Source organism: Narcine bancroftii, chromosome 4, assembly GCF_036971445.1.
Source record: "Narcine bancroftii isolate sNarBan1 chromosome 4, sNarBan1.hap1, whole genome shotgun sequence".
In the NCBI taxonomy this organism is placed as follows: Eukaryota; Metazoa; Chordata; class Chondrichthyes; order Torpediniformes; family Narcinidae; genus Narcine; species Narcine bancroftii.
In genome coordinates this window covers 277,975,102-277,999,514 of record NC_091472.1, presented here as the reverse complement: position 1 = coordinate 277,999,514, position 24,413 = coordinate 277,975,102, and the positions used below count along the sequence as shown (strand labels likewise).

At 38.9% G+C, this 24,413-nt stretch overlaps 1 protein-coding gene and 1 long non-coding RNA gene across 7 annotated transcripts in view; one reads left to right on the top strand and one right to left on the bottom strand.

The window, feature by feature from the left end:
- Positions 1–740: 740 nt before the first annotated feature.
- Positions 741–11,907, bottom strand: LOC138762004 (uncharacterized). The gene is made up of 3 exons (XR_011356707.1): positions 11,820–11,907; positions 9,123–9,442; positions 741–828 (listed from the first exon to the last, which is right to left on the bottom strand). It is a non-coding gene; the product is annotated as an uncharacterized lncRNA (long non-coding RNA).
- The window catches only part of spopla (speckle type BTB/POZ protein like a), a 134,759-nt gene continuing 121,431 nt past the window's right edge, over positions 11,086–24,413 (top strand). For 4 of the 6 annotated variants that reach the window (XM_069935125.1, XM_069935122.1, XM_069935127.1 and 1 more), the window contains exons 1-2: positions 11,086–11,395; positions 23,379–23,506. The gene's annotated coding sequence lies outside the window, so the exon portion shown is untranslated. The remainder of the gene's footprint in view (positions 11,396–23,378; positions 23,507–24,413) is intronic. The other 2 variants (XM_069935126.1, XM_069935124.1) reach the window with 1 other exon arrangement.

Below are 24,413 nucleotides of genomic sequence, written 5' to 3'. Positions count from 1 at the left end.
GGTTGCAGACTGCGGGGGTGCAAGAGACTGGCGCAGGGCAATACAAATAGGGAAAACACCCCCTCACCCAACCACCGTTGAGAAGCAGAGAAGAGTACGCTACAGGTCGTTGACCAATGGCAGTGCACTAGTGAGAAATTCAGCCTTTGAAGGACCCACACAAGCTGCGGGCTGCTGGACACTGGCTTATGGGAACCAGGTATTGGAACTGGGATTTGAGAGGATGCCGAGCGCAAGAAGGGCTCCCAAAGAACCTCAGGTACTGAAGGCTTCATGATCATATCAGAGGTTTAGATCTAGAGCTCGGGTTGCCCATGGATAAAATAGAGGTCTCTGCAGCTGCAGAAGCTGCCAGAGCATGAGAGGCGAATCCAGGGACATTCAATGACTCTGAAGGAACTCTCTTTTTATTCTCTTTCTCTCACTATAAGGAACACCGAGCAAATCTCTGGTGACTCTTTGTCTGCCTAAGGAATATTTGTGTAATATTACATTTTCTGTTTAATTACATGCCAATAAGAGAATCTTGAGAATACACAGAATGTGAATATGACACAGAGCTATCCCTTAATACCTCCACATATTGAAATTAAACATTTTTAGATTGGTTTTAGATCAGTACAATCAAACAGATGCAACAAAATTAAGTTTTACATTACTTCTTGTTAAATCAGGAAGAGTAGAAACAACTCACCATCAACTGAGAACAAAATTGCTTAGATTTGAAGAAACATAAGGTGTATCAGTGACATCATTATATTCATCGGCTGCCATGATGAAGACATTTAATTTTTATGTTCCAGTAACAGCTGGTAAAACATCTGCAAACTACATCAAAGAAAATAAAATTCCACTCACTGATAGCAGAAGCTATCACTTTCCTTCAACAACAAATCATCAAAAATATTTCTCGAGATTTTTAGTTGCGTTCAGATTCCCGATAATTTCCATCATCTTCCTAAAGTTAGATATGGGGAGAACAACAAAATCTCACCCCAAATGGCAAACATATTTTTAATCTGTAAGAATTTGTAAAAACCTCACAAAGATAAGCGTATACAGAGCCGTTGTCATACCCACACTCCTGTTCAGCTCCGAACCATGGGTCCTCTACCGGCATCACCTACGGCTCCTAGAACGCTTCCACCAGCGTTGTCTCCGCTCCATCCTCAACATCCATTGGAGCGCTTTCATCCCTAACGTCGAAGTACTCGAGATGGCAGAGGTCGACAGCATCGAGTCCACGCTGCTGAAGATCCAGCTGCGCTGGGTGGGTCACGTCTCCAGAATGGAGGACCATCGCCTTCCCAAGATCGTGTTATATGGCGAGCTCTCCACTGGCCACCGTGACAGAGGTGCACCAAAGAAAAGGTACAAGGACTGCCTAAAGAAATCTCTTGCTGCCAGCCACATTGACCACCACCAGTGGGCTGATATCGCCTCAAACCGTGCATCTTGGCGCCTCACAGTTTGGCGGGCAGCAACCTCCTTTGAAGAAGACCGCAGAGCCCACCTCACTGACAAAAGGCAAAGGAGGAAAAACCCAACACCCAACCCCAACCAACCATTTTTCCCCTGCAGCCGCTGCAACCGTGTCTGCCTGTCCCGCATCGGACTTGTCAGCCACAAACGAGCCTGCAGCTGACGTGGACTTTTACCCCCTCCATAAATCTTCGTCCGCGAAGCCAAGCCAAAGAAGAAGCAGTGAATAGAGGAGATAAGTTTATTGTGATGCTTGTTAGTCAAATATCCTTAATTAATTTCAAACACCTGAAGTGTGCATTGGAAGGCAACCGAAGATTCCAGATCAATGGTAATGCTTCTGCTGAATGTTTTGCGAGCTTCTGGAAAACACTTCACTGTAACTTTGTGCCTTCACTCCATTGACAAATCGCATTGCAGGCATGCACTATATCACCACTGAGACAAAATCTATAAACTTGTTATCAAACTACATTTTGGAAGCACATTTACTCTGAGGATTCAGGAAGAATGTTCTCCATCATCTTTTGAGAGCAGCAATAAATGACAATTCTCCATCAATATCCAAACAAAATATTTAAATATTTAAATCAACTAGATTCTGAGCATACTAAGTTAGAATAAATTAGGAAGTAAAGAACCTGTACCAGCATATGGAAAAATGTATTGGCTTTTTAAAAAGTTCATTCATTTGAACTCCAAATTGCATTTATACCAATTGTGAGCACTAAGCACTCAACACACCCCAAAGATACAGCTTGCAAGCATTTTCTCAGCAGCAAAATGTGTTTTTTTTTCTTTGTTTATTCTCTCTGTATTGTAGTCAGTTCATTTACATTTGTTACATGTTTACCCTGTGTACTTTTTTTTTGCACGTGGTAATTCTGCCACGCCCACAGGAAAAAGAATCTCAGGGTTGTATGTGATGCTGACGGTAAATCTGAAATCCAAAAAACAGTGCTGGAACATTCTGGAATCTTCAAATCATTCTAATCACTTTAATCGTGTTTCTCAGCAATTGTCAACATTGACCATTTCTTCATAGAAACAATTTAGGTAAAAGGATTTTTAAAAATATAGATGAAGCAATATTTTGCTTACATAACAATCGGTCTTTGATGACAGTGAATCAAAAGATTGTCCTAACTTTCTTCTGTCATTATTTCCATTAGTTACTTTCTTTTTGGTGCAGTTGGAGCCAAGTACTGATTTCTTGATTTTGTGGTATTATCTTCAGTGTCAACTTGCTTGTCACTCCACCCTGTCCTCCCACATCATTAACATGCAGAACTGTCAGACAATTACTCACTGATGGATCTGGCCTTACATATTGCATTGAAGCAATGAGGCACATGAGTCACTCGCTCAGATAGCAGCCATGTGATGTTGTGGGTGAAAAAAGCTTAACACAAACAGACTAACACAGGCAAGATATTTCCTCCAAAAACAGCTGCACAGAAGGTAAGGCACTAATACTGAATGTACTTTTCATACAATAAAGCACTGATTCTGAACAAATTTGACATCAACTTTGAACATCTGTTCAAGTTGCCTGAAACCTTCAAACCATTAACCAACCTAGGATCTGATACCACCCCCATTCCACCCCTTCAACTTCTCCCCCTTCAAACTATTTTTTTCTCTCTCCTGGAAATAGAAAAAAAATGCATGTGCTGGAATCTGGAGCAATAAACTAATTCTTGGAGGAACTCAAGAGTGAGTCAGGCAGCATTCATGGAGGAAAATGCACAATGTTTTTGGTCAAAACATCACTCCACAGCTGGGAAAGAAGTAGCAACACAGGCAGTATTAAAGCGAGAAGGGAGGTCTAAGGAGAGGTAAGAGATGACAGATGGATGTGGTGGGATAGCAGGAGCTGTGAAGTCGGGAGAAGCATCAGGGAGAGTAATAAGGAAGCAGATAAAGGAAAAAAAAAGAAGATGGAGCCAGGAGAGGGGACAGGAGAGAGTTGTGTGAAGCTCTAGACAGCTGCTGAAGGAAGGAAGAGATGATGAGCAGATATAAGCAGTGCTATCAGCTGGATGGGTGCAGATGGAGAGGGTGAGAACAGAGGAAGGAACTGGGTAACTCAGGCTGGAGGGAGTGATGGAAAGAAAGGGGAGGAGTGGACAAAGGAGCAAGAAAGGGACTGAGGTGAGTGGATAACTTGAAATTGGAGAATTTAACATTCATGCCAATGCTTTGTTGTCTACCCAGATGGAATATGATGTCCTGCTCTTCAAATTTTTATTTGGCCTCACCCTGGCAATCGAGGAGGCCGAGTACAGACAGGTCTGTGTGGGAATGGGAAGAGGAATTAAAATGGTGGTCAATCAACCTAACTACAACCTACTTCATGTCTATGGGGCAATTGAAAGAAAATGAATGTTCTTCATCTTTATTTTATGCCCACCTGTGTGGAAAATTTAGGGTGGATAATTAGAACATTTCCATTCCTGTCACGAACTGTCATTTCCAGCCCTGACCAGCTATGGAGCAACTGGAGATGCAAAATAAATCTCACTTTGCACAGCCGAAAAGTGTGCCTCAGATACTAATTTCAAAAGAGCACTTTTCATCCATGGCACTCATCTTGTAATCACAGAGTATGAATTAATGGGGATGAGGAGAAAGACCCATTGAAACTTCTGTATTTAACAGAATTTATATAGCTTGTGAAAGCAGGAGCTTTTCATTCCATTAGCATGCAATGTATCTCTCACTATTTCTATATCTATTTGAGGTAAGTGTTCTGATCAAGCAATGAGAGATGAGAGCTGTGTTGAGTGACTTTGTGCTCTCATGACATTATTTAAAATGCCAGCCCACTGCCACCTCCTCCTAACATCATTAACATGCAGAATTACTGTCACCCACTGGATTCAAACCCAAATCCATATATTGAAAAATGATTATATAATCTGCTTAGTTAGATTCTTAAAGAAAGAGTTTTTTGATATTATTTTGGATAAAGACTGAAATCAGATGCTAAATGGGTAATATCCCTTCAAAAGTCTGGATCATGCACTCAATTTTGGCACTATTCGCTGTTGACTATTATGAGAACTTGCCTGGAAATGTTAAATCAATCACCTGTCAATGTAGTACTAGTATATTGACAAGATATAGATTTTTGGAGCAGAAAATGTAGATGAATGTTTATTGAAGGTGGAATGGCAAGAATGGAGGGTTAACAAGAAAATATGTTGAAAAGTATATCAGTGACCAAGAATGCCCAAGGTCTTGGAAGTGCCACAAAAAAAATCATGGGAATGAGATCAAGGAATGGAATTTTCTTTACCTGCAGCAAGGAAAGACACCATCTTAATTTTCTATCCCTATGACCTGGATTAACCAATCCAGCTCTGTCCATTATAGTCAATCAAAATGGACCCTGAGATGATGTCCATGACTCTCCTGGAGATTCTTAGAAACTGTCAAGTTGTTTTAAGTTATCTGTGAATTCTGGGATAAATACTGTATTGACAAAATATCCTAGATTTCCTGAACCTGCCACACAGATCCTCCACGCACAAACCCCTGGTTTCTAGAACCTATAGGATTGGTAGATGCTGGAAAAAAATAATTTGCCAGTTGCTTGAGATTGCGCAAACTAATCACTGGAAGGGCCAATTTTAAATTTAAATTTTTAAAAGCTTTTTTTATTTTCCGCAATATTTTTTACTGGTGGCTTGAGGCTGCCAGTTGCTTAAATTCCGGATAACGGGGATTTTAATGCATCTCTTTAAGTAGCATGCTTCCAAATGACTATTGCAGTTAGGAAAGTACATTAGACCAAGCAATAGCTATTAAAGTTCTGTGTAATCTTTTTAATGAGTTCTACCAAGTACGTCAAGTATTTTCAAGGACATCTTAAGACCATAATATGTCTTCAGCAGCCTTTCCCAGTATTATGTCCAACAGCAATACTAAGATGGCATTTTGGCTTCGAAGCACAGAATAATTTAGCAGTTCTGGTCAATTTACTGTCAGAATCATCTCAGAGGATCATTGGTGCTTAAACATACTGCTAGATAATGTCTCCTATTAATACTGGATTGACATGCATTAATAAAAACAGTTCTTTCCTAACTTAATACCCCATTGTAAAATTGGCAAATCATTCATGAATTATCGAAACCACATAAATTATTAAAAATAAAATTTAGAAAAATCAACCAACAACAATCCAACCAGATAGTAAGTTTAAAATCTATCTCCACTCTGATTTTTTTCTCAAATTTCCTTTTTTTTTAGGATGTGGGCATCATTGCCTTGCCCAGTTTTACTGCCCTCCTCAATTTTTTCTTGAGAAGGTGGTTAGTTGCCTTCTTGAACAATTGCAGTCTATCTTATGGGGGGGTACACCGACTGTACAGCTTAGTAGAAACTTTAATTTAATTTTAATTTAGAGTTACCACACAGTACTGCCCAAATACACCCATGTGATCAATCAACCTACCAACACTGTTTCAGGGTTGTCAGATATGGCACCAGATTTAAAAAAAAAATTTTAAAGTTGGAAAAAGTGGCAACAGAACCAAAAAGAGCCTAAAAATCATCTAAACCCGCCCATAACCACCAATCTGAACTTTTTCTGCCAATCGATTCAAGAAAATGCCAAATTTCTGCTGTTTGGCACCGAAGGTGACAAATCTGGCAACCCTGCCCTGTAGGTCTTTGGAATTTGGGAGGAAACTGGTGCACCTGGAGAAAACCCATGCGGTCATGGGCAGAACGTAGAACACACCTTACAGAAATGACAGATTCAAACCCGGGTCACTGGCGCTAACCATGCCACCCTGTAACAAAATTTAAAGGCAGTCATAACAATCGAAATATAAATTCAAATGATAATTTTCAATGTGATGATAAAAAAAACACTAGAAAACAATTATTTTCACAAGGTTTGTTTCCTAAAAAAAAATTGGAGATTATGAAAGACAACTTCAAGCCGAACACAAATATAATTTCATATTTGCTGCATCACAAAGGAAGTTGGAGAAACATTTAATTAACTTTGATTGAATTTAGCATGTTTAATCTCTGACATATTGCATTAGTTCAACTGACTTAAAAATATTTTAATGCTGATTTTCGTTTCTATCAGCATCTGATGCCTCGTGTGTAAGTGTCCCACAATAGTCAGCCAGCATCGATGGGTTCCAGTTTCCCTATACTGCTTTTCGATTATCGCAAAGTCCTGGTGAAACTTTTCATCATGTTGGTCACTAACTGCAGCAAGATCAGCAGGGAAGAGGTCCCAGTGTGAATGCAAAAAATAAATTTTCATTGGTATGCTGCACTTCATGGTTTTGAAGGCTTGAAGTAGACTTCGAAATATGAGAAGAAATCACAAAAATAGGTTATATCTAAAAAAAGATGCGAGATAGGAAAATTTTAAGGTGCTTTTCATGATCAGCAGCCCAAAATCCATAAAATGCACTCAAACGTGTTCAGCAAGCAAAATCTTCATTGTCCAGTGTTATCAAAGGGGAACAGAGCTGAGAATCAAGCTACAGTTGATAACCATTGCAATTTTTGCGTGTTGGTAGAATGGCGTAATTGTCAGAATAAAATTTATACTGAATCACAAAAGAGAATTCAGAGCAATTAAAATGTCTGGAATTACCTTTTTAAAAACACGTTAACAATAGAAATAATGTTACCCTAAAGCAGTGATTTTCGAACGTTTTCTTTCCACTCACAGACCACCTTAACCAATCCCTATGTGATTAGTAAGGGATTACTTAAGGTGGTCTGTGAGTGGGGACATAAAAGGTTGTGAATCACTGCTCTAGACCCAATTGTTACTAAAATATCTTGCTTAAGAAAAATTGTCATTGGCCCATTTTCTTTGGAGTTATGAAACCATGTACATAACCAGCCAATTAGGTACGATTAAAACAATGGTTTTCAAAAATTTTATTTCCACTCATATTCTTCTTCTTTCTTTCTTCTTTGGCTTGGCTTCGCGGACGAAGATTTATGGAGGGGGTAAAAAGTCCACTCATATACCACCTTAAGTAATCCCTTACTCATCACAGAATACCAATGACAGGGATTACTTAAGGTGGTATATGAGTGGAAAGAAAAAAAAGTTTGTAAATCACTGCCCTAAAGCAATATCATTTACAAACAGTAAAAATAAAACTAACGTGGATTCTGATATTTACTGTAATCCAGAGACCATGTTCATCTGAGAAAACAAACTGATCCTGATTGTGACTGCCTGAAATACTTCAACACTGCAGACAAATAATACCTTGATGGCACTTTAAGTATTGTTGCCTGGAGTAAAGAATTAATGATGGAAATTTTGCATAGATTGACAGAACAGATTTTTTTTCCCCTCTTGCAATTCATAGTGCCCTTGAGCCATTTGCTTTTTTTCACATGGAGAAAAAAGTTGCTGATGCAGCCAGTTTACAATCCTGAGCGTCTAACCTTTTGTTTTGAATAAGCAGTACTGTTGTTACTACTTTAAAAGTATATATTAATAAATAAAAGCAACATTTTGAGGATCACCCTTGGGAAAGCAACACTGCTTTCTGCTACAAAAATCATATTTTTTCTTACCCAAGTAAGAGTTGAAACTCAGTTACTGGATTTGACACCAGTCAATGGACAAACAGGTAGTTTGTCACTACTCCTCCTTGCCCAGGCAAAAAGGAACCCATACAGTCAGAATTATTGAATTTAAATTAGTCATGACTGAAGTGACAATTGAAGAAAATAACCTCTTAAAAAGAATATGGGCTCATCTTCGTCTTAACCCTAATTTTTTGCTCATCAAAGAGAATCAAATGAATGTCATCATCTTGAGCATTGGCAATAACTTCAAAACTGTACCTGCTGTTGTTTGCCTGCCTCATGTATTTTCTGGTGTTACTATGTAGAAATGGATGTCCTGTATCTTGACAGTACAACTAAATTGCTAGATAGATAAGACAAACCCTTATTTTGGAAGAGATAACTTACAAATTGCAATATCCTGTTAATTTGAGTACTCTTTATATATAATCAGGAATACACTTTGTAATGAAATATTTGACAAATGAAACACTCCTGAGATTCTTGATGGTGACATGACTAAACTTAAAAGGCTGTAAGATGATGTGCCACACCTCTTGCTGCTTCTTAATTAAGTTGACCACATCCCTCATGCAATAGGCTAAGATTCAAAGTTTTTACTGAGTTCATGTGTGCAATTAATTTTAATGCAAGTGTTCAGTTGCTTCATCTTGCCTTCTGTATTAAAAACATAGATCTAAATATCCTGCTACAAACTGAGCCAATGCCTTCCTCTACAGTGGGCAGCGAATAGAATAACCCTGTGCACAAACATTGGACAATATCAAATTTTATTGTCATCAGGGGCAAGATCTAACTGCTGCAGTGATTCTTCACTAGAACTGAACTCAGGCTCAGATCTCTTGTCAGAGTACATACATGACATCACATACAACCCTGAGATTATTTTTCCTGCAGGCAAACCAGAATTACCACTTATTGGTAATGCAAAAAAAGTGATTCAATGTACATATGCAAACAAATAAAGAAATGTAAACAAACTCTATTGATTTTTTTCTCTCTCGGTATTGCACAGAGTGCAAAAGTAAGAATCCTTAAATAAGTACCTGATTGACTTGGTTATTAAGGAGTTTGATGGTGGAGGGGTAGCAGCTGTTCCTGAACCTGGTAGTGTGAGTCTTGTGGCATCTATACCGATCCTGATTCCAGCCATGAGGACAAAGTGCATGTTGGGTGATGCGGATCTTTGATGATTGCTGCTGCTCCTTGATGGCGGTGTTCCCTGTAGATGTTCTCGATAGTCAGGAGGGTTTTGTCTGTGATGTCCTGGGCTTGTCCACTACATTTTACAGGGCTTTCCATTCAAAGGTATTGGTGTCCCCATAACAGACTGTTGTCAGCACACTTTCTACCACACATACGTCTCCTGTATTTGATGAGAGATTAATGTGTTAAGTTATGGTGATAAGAGACATTTCACAAGCTTTTGCTTGTTCTGATGCTCAAGTATAAATGATGCAGACATCTGGGTGCCCAGATGCATATTATCATTTCAATAAAGTTATCTGAAAGACAAATTCACTAATTTATTTGGTGTAACTAAGCATTTGAGAACTCCAAAATCAGTTGGGTCCAAAATAGAAAGGAATATGTTTGCCTTTTTCTCATTAGCAATATGATTTCCCATTATTCACCATTCAAAGTGATGACATAGGACTGAATACCCTATTTTGATCCATCAGATTTTGTTGACTGCTCAACTGTTGGCATTTTATTGCTCTACATTAAAAAAAAGGAAGGTTTGATTGTGAAAACAAAATGTTACTAGTATAATTGTAATAATAAAGAGGCAGGATTAGCCATTAACCGTGCTGTCAGGATGCAGCCTTTATTTTTTTCTTCTGATAACCTTCATTGGCATTTTTTTCATGTCAGCAATACTACAACTCAAAGCCAGTCAAGCAAATTTATCCATACCCAAAGTCCATGATATGAATTCAGCCTGATTAACAAAAAAAAAATGGCCTTCTTTGTTCAGTGGATGCCAAAATTCTCAAGCCAGTCGTAGTACTTCTCCCCAAGAGTCCACGAATACATCGCAACTCGCGAGTGTTCCTTTCACAGAACTTACATCCTTGAGTGATACCCGAATAAACTTTGAGAATCGTGTGAAACTAACCATGAATTTGAAAATCAAACTAGTTTTACTGATAATGATCCTTATCCCTCAAAGGAGTTGAATGTTTAGGGCAGAAGCAGAAAACAAAAATGAAGCGCTAAGATTAGAAAATTGAACTAAAACAGAAAACAACAAAATCCACAGTAGGTCAAGCAGCATCTAGGGAAGGCGAAAGAGGGTTAGCATCTTACGCAGATGGCCGAAAATAGCCGGCCAAGTTCCGATGATTATCCTGAGTTCTGACTTGTTTTATAATCTCTATTCACAACATTCTGAACATTAATGATAACAATGATGGCCAAACATAAAGAATAGGCAAGAATAATGGGTCCCTATTAATGCAAGTGTTCAGTTGCTTCATCTTGCCTTCTGTATTAAAAACATAGATCTATCTATCCTGCCACAAACTGAGCCAATGCCTTCCTCTACAGTGGGCAGCGAATAGAATAACCCTGTGCACCAACATTGGACAATATCAAATTTTATTGTCATCAGGGGCAAGATCTAACTGCTGCAGTGATTCTTCACTAGAACTTGAATCGCTCCTATAACAGGAACTCAGGCTCAGATCTCTTGTCAGAGTAGCCAATAGGAGCTGGAGTAGGCCCTTCGGCCCGTCGAGCCAGCACCGCCATTTTACAGATCATGGCTGATCACTACCATCAGTACCCCTTTCCAGCCTTATCCCCATAACCCTCAACTCCTTTGCCCACATAACATCACATACAACCCTGTATGGAGGAAGAAAGTCGGGAAATCCAGTCAAAAGAACCTTCCCACAACATCCCTCCTCCAATGCCTGAATTTGCTTTCAGGCAACCAAGACAAAATGTGGCAGACACCTCACTCCTGAGCACAAGAGGCCGCGGCTTCCGGGAAGGGCCGGAAATTACCGAGATGTGACGAAGGGAGCCGAAGGGCGGCCGATCGCCCCAAACAGTTGAAAGCCTGAACTTGTGGGGCGGCCGTAGACGTTAGGAGTTCCCCCCCACCCCCCCTCCCCCTCTCCCCTCAGTACCTATGTGGTTCTGGCCTGGGGACGGGAAGTCGCCCGCAAGGCTCTCTCTCTCTCTCTTTTGGTTTGGACTCGTTGTTTTGGGGAATACACGTTACTTCAGTGTTTTATTTGGGCCGAAGAAAGCGATCGCGAGCCGCCGTCCCCCGAATAAATGGGAGTGGGGAAACTTCACAAAGCAGCAGGTAACGATGGGCACCGGCCTCTACCCCCCCCCCAACCCAACCCCACCACCTCCTCCTCTCGGCTCTCATCCGATCGGCTTTTATCCCCCCCACCCCCACCTCCCCTCCTCGTTCACGTTGTCGGCTTATCCGGTGGCCAAACCATTCGAGAATGATGAGCCTGTTATTTAACTGACAAAAAGAACGTGTGGACCCTGAAATGAGGATGTGCCGGAGCCTGTTCTGAGGCAGCTTCAACGCCCAGCATATTCGTCGCCTCTGAACCTTTCATTTGGGGGCTTCCTGAGGCGATTGGTTCGCGATGAACAAAGAGATGTGTCCCTTTCTTCCACCACCCCCATTCCCCCTCCCCCTCTGTCCTCCCCCTCTGGCCCAGCCGAGTTGTATTCTGGAGCAGATGAAAATTGAACATTGGCCTCCCAACCTTGTTCTTTCTCTCTCAGCAGGCACTCGGAAAGTTCCATCTAGTTTAAAAATATTTAAACTCTTGGGCTTTCTGGCCCATGTCTGGGTTTTCTAATGCCAGTGATGAGATTAAAGCCTCATCCGACCTTCCTTGATGCCATTGCATAATCTGTTCTTGGTCAATATCTCATGTGAATAGAGATAACCAAACTAGCCATTCAACTTCAACAATCTGCTGTAACCAGGTAGCTCGTTGTGGGTGGCTTTTAATTTGCATCACCAATTAAATCGTGAGAACAGTGCTGTGGGATCCTTTTGAGTCTTGGAAGGTGATTCTTTGCAGCAAGATTTAGTTATGGCTTGTGGGGAAAGTAGAAGAGACTAGCTGATGAGTTTTGTTTGGTTCTTGATGTCTCCTTCGCATGTTTACATTGTTAGACATTGCTGATCAAGTAGCATCCACTGTAATAACTAGTAGAGGTGAGCCTTTATGATTTAAATGCTGCATTGATCTGTGTAATGTGCTCATTTATGACTTAATAAGTAAGATTTAATGAACTGGGCCTCCAAATGCACTTCATTGGCAAACTTTTTATCCTCACAATGTTGCATATTGAAAAAGAATCTGATGGCTCTTTAATGAGCTACTCTTGAAGTCTAGTTTTATGTCATACCTCTGATTAACTTTTTAAAATATCTGGATTGTTATTGCTTGTTATTAAGTGGTCTGGAGTGATGAACCACTTGATTGTTTCAAATAGGAGTACCTGAAGATGGAGAATTAAAAAAAAAGGCATGTGTTTAAATTAAAAGTGGTTATCTTGAATTTTGATCCTTGATTATTAAATCGGAGGGAGATTTGAATCCAACATAGATAGTGAATTTAACATTTTAATTAAATCTGAAATCAGTAATAATTTTAATTACCAAATTGTTCTACAAGATTTGTTATTTGCAAGGATCCTTCAGGGAAGGACATTTGCCATTCTTGTCTGACTGCCTTGTCTGCAAGTCCAGGTTGATGGTTGCTTAACTCCCATTGTAAAATGGAAGTGGATAAACAATATCCACATTCTGTATCTGGCTTTATCTGTAAATGAACAAATTAAAACACTCTTAACTCCAAACTTTTTTTTGCCACTGGGCAATGGTTTGCATTTTCATTTAAATCTATTTTCAATGGGCAATATTTAAAATCTTAATTATATGAAGGCCTTTATTCATAAGCATAAAATGTCAGGAAAAAACATATTGCTGACATGATTTTGAGATTCTTTTGACTGGATTTCCCAACTTTGTTCCTCCAGAAACATTGTTGTAGTTTGAAATGCATTGAATTTTTAAAATGGGATACCAGTAATTTTAATTAAGAAAACTGATTCCATTCCATGAACCCATTTTTAAAATTTTATTAATTTCTTTAATTTTGGAACTTCAATGAATGCATCTGTGCAAATTGCTCCATACACTTCCAATACTGTCTAAATTTCTTGAATGTATTTTGGTCTTGGTTATTTAATAAAACTAGGATTAGGAATTGGGATACAATGATAAGACAGAATCTGAAAATATTTGAAAGATGCTGCAGGGGTTGGTTTTGGTTCTTTAGTATTCAATAAGTTCAGGAAACCATGTTAGCTTTTGTATGTTTTTTAAAAAAATAATAACATAAACCCTGCTGTATTGCTATCTCTATACAATATTATAGAATAGCTACCTACTGCCTTTCCAAACAAAGTCTACCAGTAAAGTGGCGAGAGCACAGGGATCACTCAGTCTTTTGGATTGCACTGGAGTTGACGATGGGCCTTCTTTAAAGCCTGCTCAGTGATTGAGGAAAATCAGTGTAATGGAGGAAGATGAGAGTTGCCAAAGGAAGAAAAAAACCAACCACAAATCATTGTTTTTTTTAATATAGAAAAAAATACATTTTACAACCACAAAAAAAACTATTATTTGGCAGCTGTGTTTTTAACCAGCTGGTTGATTTGATCCCTTTGGAATCAATATTGAAAACCACGAGTTGAGTCGTTTTTGTACAGGCGGTTAAAGAAAAAGTACGCTGAAGGGTATAAAAGCAGTAGTTTTTTTATTGCATCAGTAATTGGTAGATAAATTTCTATTAGAACCTCAGCACAGCACAGGCCCTTGATTTGCCAAAAAAAAAGAAAAACCCTTCGTACCTCTTTTTCTTTCATCCATGTGTCTAAGAGTCTCTTAAATGGCCCTTCATTCATTTAATTAGCTAATGAAAAATAATTTGTTGCAAATTAAAGGTGAATTAACCAGAGATTCTGTTATTTGGAGACTTTTTTGAAATGGGAACATGGAACATGTTAATGTTTCACCTTTGTATTCAAAACGAAGTATAGTAGGTGGTACAAAATGGTAATAAAAGACAGAAAATTGCTGAAAATGTTCAGCAGATCACACAGTGTGTGGAGAGAGAAACCGAGTTAATGGTGTAATTGAATTGTCTTTCATCAGAAAATTCATGAAGTCGTCAACCTGAATTGTTAACAGATTCAGCAGACGAGAAAAAAATGTTAAGCAAGTCCAGTACTTGTTCTTAATTCCATATTAATTATTATTTTTACCATTCAAAAATATCATTTGAATATTTTGAATGTTTTCCTCAAAGAAAAGGAATTTCTATTGTACCTTAATTATTATTACATATTACACCAGGATTGTGTAAGCACTGGAATTTTTGAAATTAGCATTTTACTTAGTTTTGCTAACTGATGTTTGTAAGCATTACACAAAAACAAATGCTAGAAATCTGAAATAAAATCATAACGTCATGAGGCATGAGATCCATGGAACTTTGTGTGGATTTAAAAAATGGCTTGCATGTAGAAAGCAGAGAGTAGTAGTAAACAGATAGAGTTCTGCAGTGCTCTGTTCTGGGACCCTTGCTCTTTGTGATTTTTTTTATATATAACTGACCTAGAAGAAGTAGAAAGATAGATTAGTAAGTTTGTGGATGATATGAAAGTTGGAGGAGTTGTGGACAGTAGTGAAGGTTGTTATAGGTTACAAAAGGATATAGACAGGATGCGGAGTTGGACAGAAAAGTGGCAGATCGAGTTCAATCTGGGTAAGTGTGAGGTGATGCATTTTGGAAGGTTAAATCAGAAACAGTACAGGGTTAATGGTGAGATACTTAACAATGTGGAGGAACAGATGGACCTTGGGGGTCTAAATCTATACATCTCTCAAGGTTACTGAACAGGTTGATAGGATAGTTAAAAAGGTCTTTGGGATGTTGGGCTTCATTAATGGGGGATTGAGTTCAAGAGTTGAGAGGTCATGTTACAACTCTACAAATCTCTGGTGAGAGCATACTTAGAGTATTGTGTTCAGTTCTGGTCACCTCATTATAGGAAGGATGTGGAAGCTATGGAGAAAGTGCAGAAGAGATTTACCAGAAAGTTGTTTGGGTTGGAAAATAAGTCTTATAAGGCAAGATTAGCAGAGCTGGGAGTTTTCTCTTTGGAGCGAAGGAGGATAAGAGGAGACAATAGAGGTGTACAAGATTCTGAGAGGAATAGAGAAGGTGGACGGCTGTGTCTTTTTTGCCAGGGCAGCAATAGCAAACACCAGGGCACATGTCCTCAAAGTGAAGGGAGGAAAGTTTAGGGGAGATATCAATGGTAAGTTTTTTTTTTACAGAGAGCTATGGGTTCCTGAATGCTTTGCCAGGGATGGTGGTGGAGGCTGAAACATTTGGGGGATTTAAGAGACTCTTAGACAGGCACATGGTTGAAAGAAAAATAGAGGGTTACAAGGTAGGAAGGGTTTAGTAATGTTTTTGGTAGGAATTTATAGGTCAGCACAACATTGAGGTCCAAAGGGCCTGTACTGTGCTGTCGGGTTCTGTGTTCTTTACATTAAAAGGTAATAAATTGGATTACAGTGGGATCTGGACCAGATTGAAAAATTAAATCAGAATATGTCCTTAAGATACTACCTCTTGTTGATGTTGTCAATAGAGTGGACACTAATGCTCATGATGACACTGGCTAAGTTCACAACCCTCTTGTCTTTCTTGTCCTCTGCATTGGCATCTCCATACCAGACAATGATGCAACCAGTCAAAATGCTCTCCATGGTAGACTTGTAGAAATTTGCAAGAGTCTGGTGACCTACCAAATTTGCTCAAATGTTTCAAGAAGTACAGCTGCTGGTGAGCCTTTTTCGACAGGATGGCTCCAAGACAAATTCTCAGAGATGTTGACACACAGGAGCTTGAAGTTCTTACTCATATTTTCTTTTTAAAAATCCACTGTTGACCCTTTAATGAGGACTGGTTCATGTTTTCCTGAATCTCCCTTTTCTGAAGTCCACAGTCAGCTGCTTGGTTTTGCTAAGGTTGAGAGCAAGGTTGTTGTGGCACCACTCAACCAGCTGATATATCTCCCTCCTGTATTCTTCCTCATTGCTGTCTGTGATTCTGCTGACAACTATTTTGTCAACAGTAAATTTGGAGATGGCATTTGAATTGTGCCTAGCCAGGCAGTCATGGGTGTATAGCCACTAGAGCAGAGGTCTAAGTATGCATCATTGAGGTTGTAAAATAGAAAATATTTAATGCAGACAAGTGTTGGGTCTTGCACTTTGGGAGGACAAATCAGGGTACGACTTGCACGTTAAATGTTCAGAAACTGCAGAGTGCAGCATAACAGAGGCATCTACAAATACAGATAAATAATTAATTGAAAGCAGTGTCACAGGTAGATAAGGTGACAAAGAAGGTCTTTGGCACATTAGCCTTTAAAATTAAGTTGAGAAGTAATGTTGACCTTGTTCAAGATTTTTGCGAGACCAACCTACATCAAAGAATGCAGGAAAAAAATTACGAAGATGTTGCAGGGACTTTTAAGAGCTGAGTTGTAGGGCAAGGTTGAATAGGTTAGGGCAGTGATCCTCAAGTTTTTTTTGCCCTAGTTACCTCACACTTATTCAACCAATAGAATTGACTGAAATTTCTTGCAGAAATATTCCTTTGGCATAATTCTAGAAGTGTCATGAATCCAAATATCTTTGTTTTTGCATCAACAAGCGTCAAATTTGCTGCTTGGAGTTGCTTGTTCAGCGTACTTAATTTCTCAAAAATGTCTGTAAAGTAACTCGTATAAGCTTTGCCATCTGTTGTTAGCAAGAGCTTAATTTCAGGTTTGTCCTTCAAAAACTTGCTGAGGAGATCAAACAGTTCCGTAAACCTTTTGAAGCAGTTCCCTTTGACAACCACCTTACTTCAGTATGAAGCAATAATCTCACATGTTCTGCATTTTTATTGACACAAAACTGCTTAAACAGATCTTCACATTTGGCATTACCTTTGATAGCATTGATACACTTGATCACAGAATCCAGTGTCTCATGTAGAACAGGGGAAATTTTCTTGGCAACTAAGTTTTCACAGTGGATAGCACAATGTACAACCAACATGTTTGGATTTTTGGCCATCATTAATTTTAAACAACCTGTTTTTTTTTTTTTTTTACCCATCATAGCAGGTCCATCATCTGCAACACAATATACAATGTTTCCTTTTGGTATTTCATTTTCATCCAAATAATTTTTGAGCTTGCTGTAGATACTACCTGTAGTAGTGGTTGTTTCTAATTATTCACAAAACAACATCTCTTCTTGAAACCCATCCTGATCAATATCACATATGCCAATAACAGAGCCTCACTTTCCCATATGGTAGATTCATCTGGTTGTATTGAGAACTTTTGTGATTTCAATTTCTCAATAAGCTGCTTTTCAACATCTTGATCCATGTCATCTATTCTGCTGCATTGCTTGGACATCTTTGTCATCCTTTTGCAGAAGTGGTTTGAGAAGCATTGATATTGAGGATTTAATCAGTTCTTCCCCAATCATATGATTCATCCCATGTTTTGCTATCAGCAAGAAATTTCAAGGGTATGATTCAGGGCTGTAGTTTGCACAGCAATTAATGAAGTGATTTTTGATCTATTTTTAAACTTTTTTAGTGATTTAAAAATTCTAATTTCAAATTTACATGGTTAGGATACTTTCCCTTGAAAGAGCTTCAAGACTGCCTGCTTTCATTGACTCATTTGTCAAAGTCTGTTGGCATAATAGACAAAAACGTGCACATTCATTATGTACAGTAGTTATAAACCCAAACTTCAAGAATTCCACTGAATATGGACAATCCTTTTGCTTACTTGGTCTGCTCATTTTGAATATGCAACAGTGCCAGTGCGAGCTCCCTGAAACAGATTAATACAACAGCGTGAGCTCCCTGAAACAGATTAATACAACAGCGCGAGCTCCCTGAAACAGGTTAATACAACAGCGCGAGCTCCCTGAAACAGATTAATACAACAGCGCGAGCTCCCTGAAACAGATTAATCAATATTTATTTTTTCTTAGAATTGAAAAATGTAATAAAAGTAATGATCGAATCAAAGGAAAAATATTGACCCTGAAAAAAAGCACTAGCGCAGTTTCTGACATTTTTTCTCGCAAAGTGCATCAAAGTTGGACGAGCCTCATGCTTTACTTTCTGGGGTACCTATTTTTTTCCTGATTTTTTTTTTGGCGTCGCCCTCAGGCTGGCGCTTGGGGCAGGATCCCCCCTGCCCCCCCCAATCAATATGCTAGTGCACAAAGATACAAATACAGGTCTCACTCACTACTGAAGTGATAAAGTAAAGGGGTATGGGCAGAGATATGATTGTTGAGATAATTTGGAATCCTCATCGCCAATGAGATAATTTGGAATGGATAATAAAACCAGTCAGAAAAATATAATTATAATGTTAACCAAGGATAACAACTGTTTAAAATAAGAGAAACATTGGAAGAGCAAAAACACATTTTATGAAAATAAAAAGAACAAATTGATTTTACTTGGAAGTTACCACAATTGCGTTTTACTGACTGTGTTGCCAACATAACAAGTTTATTTTTCAAACCAACTTTTTAATTATTTCCCCAAAATATTCCTTCGCCCTACTAAAATATTCTTAAGATCCTCGGCCCATGGATTAGGACTTTATTCCCTGGGGCACTGGAGAATGATGGAAGCTTTGGTGGTATTACAAAACTTTGAGGGGATAGACAGGGTAAATGCAAGCAGGCTTTTTCCACTGGTTTAGGGATGACGTGAATGAGAGGACATGAAAAGTAAAATGTTCAAGTGGAACTACGTTGAGAGAAGAGTGGTGAGAGTGGAATGAGCAGTCAGCAGAGGTGGTAGATGTGGGTTTTACTTCAACATTTAAGAGAAGATTAGGTAGGTGCATATTTGGGAAGGGGATGAAAGCTATGGTCCAGGTACTAGGCAGAATAAATAGTTCGGCATGAACTGGGTGGGGGGTTGGGGGGGAAATGGCCTTTTTCTGCGCTGTAGTGATCTCTGGTTCTATGATTACCTTAACTTCAAACTAACCAGTGTTGATACCAGTGGCCAGTCTTTCCTGTGTATTGTTGTATTCAGTATTGAAATCTCGGGGAGTGGTACATGTTTAAGCAGGAGATACTATTTCTTGAGCTTGGATTGGTCTTGGTAGGACATCAAAAGATGATCGCTTTGCTGAACATCTCTGTTCAGTTGCCTGCTACTTGTCCGTTCCATTCCTACTATGCCTTCCGCTTTTGTCCTTCAATGCTGTTGCACTGAAGCCTAATGTAATTAGAAACACCGTGTTATCTTCTATTTTGACACAATGCAATACTAAGTATTTTATTGTTAAATTCAATAATTTCAGATAAACTAGCTTTCTTTGTTGGTCATCAACCTGTAACTGAGTTTTTTCTTCCTCTTGAAATTAATTTTTCCCAGGATTCTTTTATTTCAGATTTTGGTATATTTCTTTTGTCCTTGTCACCCTCTATTTGGATCAACAATGATTATTCTTCACCACTTTCCAGTGACATTTGTCACCTGGATTCCTGTATTCCCCTAAGAGACTTCCTTTGTTTTCCATGTCCTCTCCCCTCCACCCCCACACCTCTGAAATATGATTGTCTTCACTTTTTTTCCTCAGTTTTGATGAAAGATCAAAGTATTAACTATTTTTCTGTCAATTGCAACTGCCTGACCTGCTGGATATCTCCAGCAGTTTAAAAAAAAATTGATACAGTGTTTGTGCATAAACATTTTGATATTGAATGATGTTTCCAATATTCATTGACATTAAAATCAACATCTGTATTCATTTTTTCCCTCTATTTTGGTTGAGCCTAGAAGACTTGTCTAGTTTGATGTTGAAATCGAGATATTGAACACAACTTGGAAGAGAGAGTGATACAAAATTAAGTTTATACGCCCGTGCCTCTTTGTTGGTTTGCCAATTGGTGATTTTCCCGCAATAAAATTTATTCATAAGAAAATACAACAAACGCAAAACTGTACAGTTAGTCCCTGACTTATGACTGCAGTTTGGACTGATGGCTTGGTTGTAACTCGGATTTGGCATAAGTCGGATTCGCCCCACCACGCATGGCTCAACGAGGTCTTAAAGCAATTAAAAAATTTTTTTCCAACAAATGAATCTTTAATGAAGAATGTCAACATATGTACAGTACCTTTAATAAAAGATACTCAATGTATGAACCTAGTAAATAATAAAGCATTGGATTCGGGCATCAGGCTGTCGGGGACCTTGGGCTGAACGGGGATGGTCAGGTTACTCAAAATTAATTTGTTTTAATTTCAATGGTAACTACAACCATTTATTGAAACCCCGATTTAGTGCGACCTGTTTTTTTTTTGTGATGTGATTTTTAACAGGGTTCCACTGTACACAGTACTTTTAATACAAAATGTCTACTTGTACAGTAGTTATAATAAAGATTTAAAAAAAAAAAGAAATTTGGTTGTATGTTTGGCTGGAGAAAATGGGGGTAGAGGACAGAAGGTGTGAGAGGTGGAGAGAAACAATTAGGAAGAGAAGTGTGGAGAAAGAAAAGTTGGAGAAGAAAAAATACAGGAGCAGGTAAAGAAGAGATAGGAACAGTAAGAAAGATGGAGGTGGGGATTATATAAAGTTGGAAAAATTGATGTTCTTGCCATTATGTTCAAGGCTCTCCAAGAGGAATATGATTGTTGTTCCTTAAGTTTACATTTGGCATTAGGCAAAGGATATTGATATAGGAAATGTGTGGGAGGAGTTGAAATGGTTGGCTGCAGGAAGGTCAAGCTAGACCCACAAAGTGTAGGTGTTTGACAAAGCAGTCATCCAATCTGTGTTTGGTATCACTGATGTCATGGAGGCCACACCTGATGCAGTAGGTTAGGTTGGATGATGTGTATGTAAAGCTCTGCCTCAGCTGGAAGATCTATTTGTGACTCTGGATAAAGGTGCATCTTGCATGAGAACCATTCATTCAAACCTTGGTATTTGAGCTGCAGTGTATAGATGACACTTAAGGTCACATTCAGTCTGAGACTGAGCTCCAAGCCATCTCTTTTAATCACTGAAATGTTCCAGAGGATGCATCTTGTATTCTCTATCTCCTAGGCACATTTCTTTTCCCACCTTCTCTCAATAAATGTTCATGTCAAGACAGTGGGTAAACATGAATCACTTCCCTTATCAGTGGATTTCCTTCTTAATAAAATCAGATATCTGTGTATAAAATGCATCATTGCCTTCAATGTGCTTACACAACTGTTCTAAAGGAAGAGCAAGAATGTGTACCTGGCACAACATGGCTTCTGAGACATGGACCACTTGTACCGGACAAATTAATACACTTAATACATATCAGCAATCTAGTCTCTGCCAAATCATACCAATTCACTGGATGAATAAGCAAAGTGATATTGCGTCCTGTGTTGATAACCTCAGTATTATTGTAAATTTTAATTTATTTTTAATTCAGCCTATGAGCACGTGCTGCCCCAAATTCACCAATCGGCTGACAAATCCTGCACATTTTTGTAGGATGGGAGGAAATGAAAGCAGGCAAAAGGAGCCCATGGGATCACCAGTATAACATACAAACTCCTTGCGGCAGCACTGGATTCAAACTGGTGGCACTGGCACTGTAATAGCATTACACTAATTACTATACTAAACATGCTGCCCTCCTGAGGCCATAAATGCACTTGCTTGGTGCCATTGACCAGAGCAGAGACATGATTTGCATGCCTGATTTCAGACTGTTCAAAGTAGATCATGTGTGCTGGGCCATGTCAATGGAAGACATTACAAACTTGAATGTATTTTTTTATTGGGGAGGGAAATTGCAGCAACCTCACCACATTTGAGATATGCTCACCTATCATTGTTCAAAGTGAGGGAGCATTCAGAATGGCATTAAAAACCTTGAGCCTGTGCGTTATGAGCACACAGAAGCTTTTCATGAACAGTGGGAGAAGTGCATCAACTCTCACACACAAATGAGCTCCTTGCCTCCTTGGGGAAATGTGGAAGAGTCTGTGGTTCCCACATCAGCCACCTCTGGATTCACAAATAAAGGGAAAGCATGTCATCCTTGACTCCATGAATGTGTGTTTGTGTGAGCAGTTTTACTGAGTTGCCAATAAAGAAACCGAAAACCTCAGATCTTAGATGATTAATTATTAAGCACAGAAACACTTTATTCCTTGTATTGACGAGAAAAATATCTTGGGATGATGAGCAAAAGGGTTGTATTTTGTTGAACAACTCCTTTAACAAGTGCAAAGTTTTTTTTCAGGGTACTGTTTATCTTCAGGGCAGCATTAATGATGATAGCTATTTTGTTAGGGTTCAATGCAAGAATCTTTCTTTTTATTTACATCACAGTAGAAGCCAATGTCGGCCATTTAAATATGTGCCACTGAATCAACCTACAACCCCATAAGCTTTGGATGGTATGTGGAAACCAGACCACCTGGGGAAAACCTATGCAGAAATGGGAGAACATACAAATTCCTTCCAGACAATGCCAGATTTGATCCTGAATCACTGGCGCTGTAATGGCATTGCTCAGCTTTTTAAATGTTACACCCACTTCGCATCATGTTGAATAAACTGCATTGAAGCAGACAATTGAATTTGATTGGCCAATATTTTTTGTGTGTCACTTGACTTTCTCAGTCCCGTTCATTCTCAGTTCTCTTCATTTGGGCCTGTTAAACTTCAGTCCTTTTACTATGCATATTATCTAATTTCCATGTGTATAGATCTTTATAAGTTGTTGCAATTACTCCTGTGTCAAACCAGAAGTTCAAGATTAAATGGTAACTAGCATTGTTAATTTGCCAGATAATTAAATAATAAAACTTAAGATTATGCATTCCAATTGGGAGAACTACAAAGATTGTTGTTCAGAATATGAAATTTTGTTGTCTTAGAGTTCATTATAGTTTATGAATGATCTAAAGTGAAGAGGTATTGTTAAATATGGACTAATGTATCATTCATGATACAGTTGGTTAAATCAGCAAATGTTTGATTGTAGAGTAGAAATTGCTTGATGATATTTGGCAATAAAGTACCAAAAGGCTAGATGAAAATTCGGCAGAAATTGCAAAGAAAAATATTGTTGAATTATTGGAATTGATGCAAATTGCCCAAAATCTTAATTGTTCTTCCTTCAGGAAATTCTCTAGACCGGTTAATTGAATGGCTATCCTCAACAAATTACCAGAGGCAATAAGGATGACATGACTGAACACCTTAGAAATTTGCAACAGAACGGTAAAAGCTAGTGTGGATTTCTGTGGAGGTAGGTCAAGTTTCATTTTGTTAGCCAAATTTGATTTGTTTATGGCTAGAGAAATTTATGAGAACTTTCACAGAATATTTACTAAAATAATGCTCAGATGAACTAAAATTGAAGCTTCTGGAATCAAATCAAATTATTTTCCCAGGTTGAGACATTTTTCTGAGATATTGGTCAGAACATTTGCTGTTATAAAGCAGATATTCGTTGGTACTTTGTGATGTGCAGCATTCCATTAGCTGCTAGAAATACACTCAGTAGGATAAGCTGGTATAAGAGAGTTAGTTCTTGACCTTTTCATCAAGACAAGGATCTTTGCTGGGATGTTAACTAGTCAGTATTTTTAAACAACGTAGCATGGGAGGGAACTACGAATAAGTTTATCACAGATGTCTTCTTTGGCTTGGCTTCACGGACGAAGATTTATGGAGGGGGTAAATGTCCACGTCAGCTGCAGGCTCGTTTGTGGCTGACAAGTCCGATGCGGGACAGGCAGACACGGTTGCAGGGGAAAATTGGTTGGTTGGGGTTGGGTGTTGGGTTTTTCCTCCTTTGTCTTTTGTCAGTGAGGTGGGCTCTGCGGTCTTCTTCAAAGGAGGTTGCTGCCCGCTGAACTGTGAGGCGCCAAGATGCACGGTTTGAGGCGATATCAGCCCACTGGTGGTGGTCAATGTGGCAGACACCAAGAGATTTCTTTAGGCAGTCCTTGTACCTCTTCTTTGGTGCACCTCTGTCACGGTGGCCAGTGTAGAGCTCGCCATATAACACAATCTTGGGAAGGCGATGGTCCTCCATTCTGGAGACGTGACCCACCCAGCGCAGCTGGATCTTCACCAGCGTGGACTCGATGCTGTCGGCCTCTGCCGTCTCGAGTACTTCGACGTTAGGGATGAAGGCACTCCAATGAATG